We start from the raw sequence: 8,024 nt of genomic DNA, 5'->3' as shown, positions 1-8,024 counted from the left end.
AAGCTTGATCGGAGAATCAACGCTTGATTGACGAATAGACGTCAATTGGTTTTCAATCGATGATTCAGTCATGATCATTCAGAATATCATTCTCGCATCAAATTATGATGTTCATTCGTCCATTAAATCATTCTCAATTGCTACTTCTTCAATATATTCAGAAATGAAAAGGTTTCAGTTATTTCGTTTTCGAGATCGAGTGACTGTCAAATCGTTGTTTGGACAATCAAAGTTTTATGAAACCCGCTGTTAGTCTGTTCACTGATTTTTGGGAAATTGTAACATTTAGAATGAAGTTAGTGTCAAAAAGGATTATTTGAAGTATCATAGATGCTTATAATATTGATACATTTGCTTAGATAGATGGGAGATTTCGAATTGAGAAAAAAAATTGAATACGAGAAGAAATTGTTGTTTGATGGAAGGAAATCTTGAGATGGAGACAATATCACACAGAAGAGAATGAAGAACGGAAGAACGAAGATTTTAATAGTAAGATCGAGATACTTTAGTTATTAAAGGAGAAATTTTAAGAACTTTTAAAATGCAACAATCACAACAATAAATTCGACTAGTGACAGAGCATGAGACTCTCAATCTCAGGGTGCTGAGTTTGTGTCCCAAGTTGGGCGCCAATTGTTACGATCCGTTTTTATTTTATTGCATTAACTTGTTATTTCAATCAACAAAATCGCAACTTCTAACTCCAAATAATATTACTAACTATTCATTCAACAAAAATCTCACACTCATTGGAAGAACAAACTAAATTTGATTTGGAAATATTTGAACCATAACAATATTCCTACATATTATAAACTTGTTTATACAATTTAATTTAATTAAATCATTATTTCATTATTTTTGGATATCAATCTCTTAGGAAGACCTACAAAGAGATGAATAGAATCGTGGTCTTCAATATCTGAAGAAAACTGAATGTTGGAAAACACAGGCCTAAGACCTACGACATGTGGAAGAAGAAGAAGATCAGGCAATCTATGGATCATTCTCGGAAAAGACTAGTTGCAAAATTTCTTTGTTATCGTGTGGAGATGTCTTGGTGAAATTCGAAACTACCAAAAAAAGTGCACATCAGTTAATATAGTCCGAATTTAAATTAGATTTTTTCTATAAAAAATATCGATTCGGAGTCTCCTGAAACATTGTTCATGAATAAAAGCAGCGGATGCTGCTAAAACACCAATCAACCACATTATTATAGGTGCAGCAAAGTCTTTCAATTTTAGTTTCTTTCTACCAACTTTGGCAATTTCTTCTGTTTTTCTATCGTATCTCGAGTACATTCTCTCAACTATTCCATGTTCGAACAAATGGCTCAATACCTCATTTACCCTATGAAACAAGGGGTGTGATCTGGGAAAAATCAAGGAGATTCTAGTACTGTAGAACGGAGGGTGGATTTTTTGCAGCATGTACTTGGCCATGTCCATTTTTAGAATTCTGTCGGGCATTAGGATTGCCACATCTGATCTATTTACCGTTGCATCAGCGCAAATTTCAGAGCTCAGATATCTGAACCATTTAGTTTGCGGTAGGGTATAAATAGTGCGGTAGGGTATGTCATTGGAAACACAAAAGAAGTAGTCCCTCAAAACGTCTTCGTTTGTGAGTTGGATAGTATTGGACTCCACGCCGATGAGGACGTTATAAAGATTTCCCTTATAGACTGCATTCATCATGAAAGTGAAGAAAATTGTTAAATACATCAGGATGATTCCAGACCAACGCTTCCTGGAAATATTCTCAGATTGTTCCAATATTAAAGAACATAAACCGAAAAAATTGTGAAGGAGACTAAATTTAGAAACTTCCGATAAATGAATTGTTATCAGTATAGATATAAAAAATATCGACAGTAGAAGGAGGATCCAAAGTGACATTGTGAAAATTTTTATAGGATATATCCTTAGTGGGGTAACGTTGGGTGTTTTCACATTAAACGACACAGTATCGTAGATGAAGGGAGATGTAAACTCAGCAAAATAAACATTTTCGATTTGTTGTAGACTATAAATTATATCGAATTCATGTTGTGTGGTTAAGTCTCTGTAGTAAGCATGCCCACTCACCAGTGAGTGCGTAGTCTGCGTTGATCGCATCTTCAAATGCTGGACCGCTATTTCAATCAATTCATTTTCGAAGCTTTCCGTGTAATTCATATTGTAGAGGTGAACGGTCCAACCTTCTGTTTCAATCTTCGAAGGAATTGATCGGTTTGTCAGTGTTTTTTCAGAATTAAGTTGTTCACAAGTTCCAAGAGTTACCATTCTGAGGTCTAACTTCCTTATATCCTTAAGTCTGAATGGAAAATAGGTCGAAATTGTTCCCGTTGATTTCTCAACGAAAAACGCTTCGTTTATGTAGAATTTCTGGATGGTTTTAGTCAGATTTGTCGGGATTACATCGGAAACAAAAATATATTTGACACCATGTGGAAATCTTCTATTCCCAAACATCTCCAACAGGTACTCGTGTATGGAAAGCCCACTATCTAAATCGAGCAAAACCACATTTGGAACCAGATCGAATTCCCATGGGTCCTCTCTCTTGTAGAAAGTATCTATGACGAAAACTCGAACGTCCAAGTCGAAACCCCTATTTTCATGGACCAGAGGAAGAAAATCTTCGTCAGTATCAAGATGTATGAGATTCATTATACACAACAATATTTCGATAGATTTGTTCCACTTTTGTGCGGACAACATTCTGATCGAACTCGAGGAAATTATTGAAAAAATAACTGTTATTTTTTCATTTCAGAATGTTACTGTAAATTGACTCGAATGAATTAGGGCTAATTGATGTATTGCAGACTTTTTTGAGTGCTTTCAAATGACCGCGTGAACGAGGGAAATTGGAACAATTATGGGCATGAAACTACCCATTGAAAATAAGCAGTATTTATTACAGAAAAAAAGTTTCAACCCCAATTGGATGTTTATAAATTTAGAGTGAGCCATTGAAAATAACACGGCGGCTCTGTAGGTCGGCAGAACCGAATTGTTTCAGTTGAAAAACTGAAGCGCCCCAACCCCTAAATTTTGAATAGGGATGATGAGGTTAGTGATATCTCATTCAGGACTCTCTATTCCGGGTTCAGCATGTTATGTCATGTTTAGTCAGCAGGATAGGGGAAACGGCACTCTTATCCACCACTCTAGTTTCTGATTCGAACGTGTTTGCACGCCAGCAAGGAAATCGTGTTCCCAGAAGTGGTAAAATTAGGTAGGATAATTGGTTAAAACTGAGGTTCACAAGTGCGGAGTGCTGTCTTAATCTTGGTCTACGGAAGTCTATGTTCATTATCATATTATCAATTAAAATGATGAGCCAACTTGACGGAACTAATATTTGGGTTTTTTAATTGAAAGAACAATCAGACACAAGACGTATATTATATAATATGAACAAGAAAAAAATATGGGACTGGAATATGTAAAAATAACATGGGATTTTTATTTAAAACAATGAAATTTAACACTTTATCACTGAAGTGGCGGACGGAAAAAATCTACATTTCACATGAAAAATGTGTGTAGAATGTAACATCTGTTTTTCGATATCACTGAGTACATGGGCGTCATTCCAGGTATGAATTCTATAGTTTCAATAGTTTTTCTGACCGTAAAGGCCATTGAAGAATGTCGCTCAGAATAACCAAAGAAAGAGGCACATAAGTGAATGCAATTTGACTTTAAATTTGCCTTTTTCCAAAAAAAATTTCGATTCGGAGTCTGCTGACAAATTTTTCATGAATGAAAGCTAGGGATGCTGCTAAAACACCAATCAACCACATTATTATAGGTGCTGTAAAGTGGTTCATCTCAAATTTCTTCCTACCCACTTTCTTATTATTATTGATATGAAACAGATTTTATGAATTGTACTCTACGAACAACATAAATTCAGAAAATCCTAAATAACTGAGGAATTATTCATTTTAGGAGCATTAATGTGTGGGAACACTACCACTATTTTTATTCACAGAATCCAACGCAATCATAAAAAAATTGGGTTATCATTTGAAAATCGAAAGTTATGAGCAAATCATGATACCAACTTTTGACACAACATTTAGAACACCCTGTGGCAAGTTTTTCAAAATTCAGGAAATGTACGATATACCCATATTCTTCGACTCCGAAAATGTGAAAACCCGTTGTGCTTAAGATATTTAGAATAGGAATAACAAACATAATACTGAATACGCGTATACAATGATTTTAACAGAAATGCACTCAGTATTGAATACTCAATCATATCAAAAACGAAAAAATTGGAGAAATATCTAAGATTAGTAGAGGATTTCGAACAATATCATAATACCAATTTTCAGATTTTAAATGCCCAGTTCTCCAGAAACGTCTAATAGGCACTCGAATTTGGGACACCCTGTATAATAATCTTAAATATCCACTGGGAGAAGTTTTTTTTTTCACTGCTGGGATCACAAAGATTCATTTTGGGAAATGAACAAAATCAAAGATAGATTTTATGGTGGTTATCAACCAGGAAGATGAAAACACTCAAATACACGACGCTAATATCTCCAACCGCAGTATCCCACCTGATGCCTCGTAATGAAATAGGACAAGGAAGAACAGAGATAATAGTTGGGAATAACAGCCAGTCTGTTCTGATCAGAACATTACAATGATGTCGCTTCGTCTCTGAATTTCAGATTAAAAGCAGTTTTCACAACAACCTGATGAAATAGTTTCTTATTCTTCTGGTGAGATTAAAACAATAGGGAATACTCCTTCTGACGAAAATGGTTTATTTTTGATGAAATATCTTTGAAACGTCACATTTTGAAATAGCCATTTCAACCGTTTTCCATACAAAAATATTTCAAGTACTTAAAAATGAAAAATAAAAATGGCTATTTAAAATTTAAAGCGTTTCGTTTCTATTGCTCAAGATGGCAACATCGACTGAAATATGCGTTGATAATAAAGGACAACAAATAAACTATCTTGATGAGATAGACAAAGATGGCTGTCTATGAAGTCTGCGACGAACGAGGAAGGTCGTAAAATTTTATGGGATTTTTATGGCCGGTTGCTGTTTAGGCTCGCCAGTGAGTACGTGCCTTATGATAGCTGTAAATCAACAGCTGTTATTTTATAAACAAGCCATTGTTCCTTTTATTTTCTAGTAGGCGCTGTTGCAAAATCGCAAACTAGAAACGAAGCGATTTAAATTTTAAAACCCCATATTTGAAGAATGATTTTGACTAGTTTCCGCAGTGCACTTGAAAAAATCATGAATGAAACTCATAATTATTCAGTTTAAACTTGCATATGCTGTGATAACCCAAATTGAGGAGAATTCCCCATTCCCGATTCTTGAAGGGAGAGAGATAGTTTGGGATTATGTTCTAGGAAAACTGATTTTCCATCTACATCTTGGAGATGAGGCACAGCAACACTCCTGAAGAAAACTAACCGAAAAAATGGTATAAAAAGAGTGTTTTCTTTGGACTCAAGAATTTACTGTTGAAATATACATGTATAAGTCAAATACTTACTATATATATAACCGATATCTTATAGATACCAAAAAAATAATACCAAAAAACTAAAAGGTAGAAAACTGGATATCTCTTGAGAAAACTAGTGGAAATGGCGTATGCGCCGGTCACCGACTCATCTATTATTTTCCAACAGCAGGAAAATGAAAAACAACTGATCTTGGGAAAATTTTTGTTTAATTCTCTCACCACATAAAACACAAAAATTATCAGAGTAATCCAGGCATAACTCGATGTCATTATGAAGATCTATCTTGGTACACCTCTGGACTAATGAAAGTGAATATATTCTAAAATGAAGCCAGCCTTTTTTTATAAGAAACATCAATCCTGATTCTTCCGGCATATTTCTCATAAATAAAAGCAATGAAAGCTGCAAAAACACCAATAAACCATAGAGCCATAGGAGCAGTGAAACGTTTCATGTCAAGTTTTTTTCTGCCAACATTCATCTTAACTTCTTTTTCCTTATCGTACTTCGAGTACATTCTATCAACAATTCCATGTTCGAAAAAATGGACGAACACCTTATTTATAGGATGTAACAAGGGATGTCCTCTGGGAAAATACAAAGACAGTCGAACACTGAAAAAAGAAGGTTTGATTCTCTGCAGCATAAAACTGGACCGATTCATTTTTACAAGTCTTTCGGGTATGAGTGATGCTAAATCTTGTCTTACTGCCAAATCAGCGCATATTTCAGAATCATTAGATCTAATCCATCTATTTTTCGGTAGGATTGAAGATATTGAATGTGGTACATCGTTGGAAAAACAGATCATGCGATTCCTCAGGATCTCTTCGTTCGTAAGTTTTACTGTGTTGGGTTCAACACCAACAAGGTGGTCATAAAGTTTACCCTTATAAAATGAATTGATCATAAACGAGAAAAAAATCGTTAAATACATCAAGATGATGCCAGAACATCTCTTCATCGGGAGCTTCTTGGATTGTTCCATTATCAGAAACAGAATAGTGAAAAAATTATTTACCACTATCGAGTTGATTTTTGAACGTCCAAATTTGGCTATTGACAGCGATACGAAAAATATAGACACCAGAAGGAGGATCCAAACCGACAATGTGAAAATTTTCAAAGGGTATATCCTAAGAGGATTCACATCAGGCGTTTTAACATGGAAAAAGACTGAATCGTATATGAATGGTGCGGTACAGTCGGTAACTAGAGTGTGTCTAATTTGTTGTTGGCTATATAAAAGATCGAACTCATTATTGAAAGCGAAATCCGCAAACCTCAACTTGTAGATATAGGAATATGTGCTGTAAATAGATCTCATCTTTAAATGTTGAACCATCATTTCAATCAACTGATATTCGAAGTAATCATTCATGTTCATACTAAGGGCGTGAACTGTCCATCCATCAGTTTCAACTTTCGGAGAAAGTGATCGGTTTGTCAGTGTTTTTTCCGAATTTAATTCCCTACAATTTCCAATCGTTACCAGGTTGGGGTCCAATTTCTTTATATCCTTGAGTCTGAAAGGAAAGTAGGTCGAAATTGTTCCTGTTGATTTTTCCACTAAAAATGCCTCGTTTATGTAGAATTTCTGAATGGTTCTTGTAAGGTCTGCAGGAAGGACATCGGAGACAAATATATATTTCACTTTGTGCTTTAAGAATCTACGTGTGAACATTTCTCGTAGATATCCATCAAGAGAAATTTTTTCGTCCAAATCGATCAAGATAACATTCGGTAGTGATTGTAAAGTCCAAAATATATTAGTCGTTTGGAAACTTCTCATTATTACAACTTTAAAATCCAAATCGAATCCCCCATTTTTCTGCACCAAAGGTATGAAATCTTCAGGAGTATCAAGATATATAAGATTCACAATACAAGATAATAGTTTATAGAATTTACTCGTATTGAGTGCTACAAACATCTCGATTGAACTGGTGGAATATATTACTTTTCATACGAAAGAAAAGTGGATTAATTCTCATTGAACTACAACAATTTCCCAAGTGCTTTTCAATGACAAAATTATCTCTGGAGAAAAAAACCTACATATATGGGTAGGAAACATATTGAAAATATGGGGATCTTCGATGAAAGTTTAATACATCAATACATTTTATGTCTATGAGGAACATATTAAAAAGACTATTTCCGAAGCACTCTACTTCAATTCAATTAAGGGTATACAGGGTGTCACGCAGTAAGTGGCCTATTAGACGTTTACGCAGAACGGAACACAGGATTCTTAGGATAATTTGAGTACTACAGTTTACGCTTCTGATCTGTTCTGATCAACAGGGAATACTCCTTCTGACGAAAATGAGGTATTTTTTAGGAAATATCTTCGAAACGTCACATTTTGAAATAACCATTTCAACCGTTTCCCAAAAAAAAATATTTTAAGTACTTAAAAATGAAAAATAAAAATGGGTATTTAAAATTTAAAGCGTTTCGTTTCTATTGCACAAGTTGGCAACATCGACTGAA

This window comes from Coccinella septempunctata, chromosome 3, assembly GCF_907165205.1.
Source record: "Coccinella septempunctata chromosome 3, icCocSept1.1, whole genome shotgun sequence".
NCBI classification, from domain to species: domain Eukaryota; kingdom Metazoa; phylum Arthropoda; class Insecta; order Coleoptera; family Coccinellidae; genus Coccinella; species Coccinella septempunctata.
Note: the sequence above shows the minus strand (reverse complement) of the source record.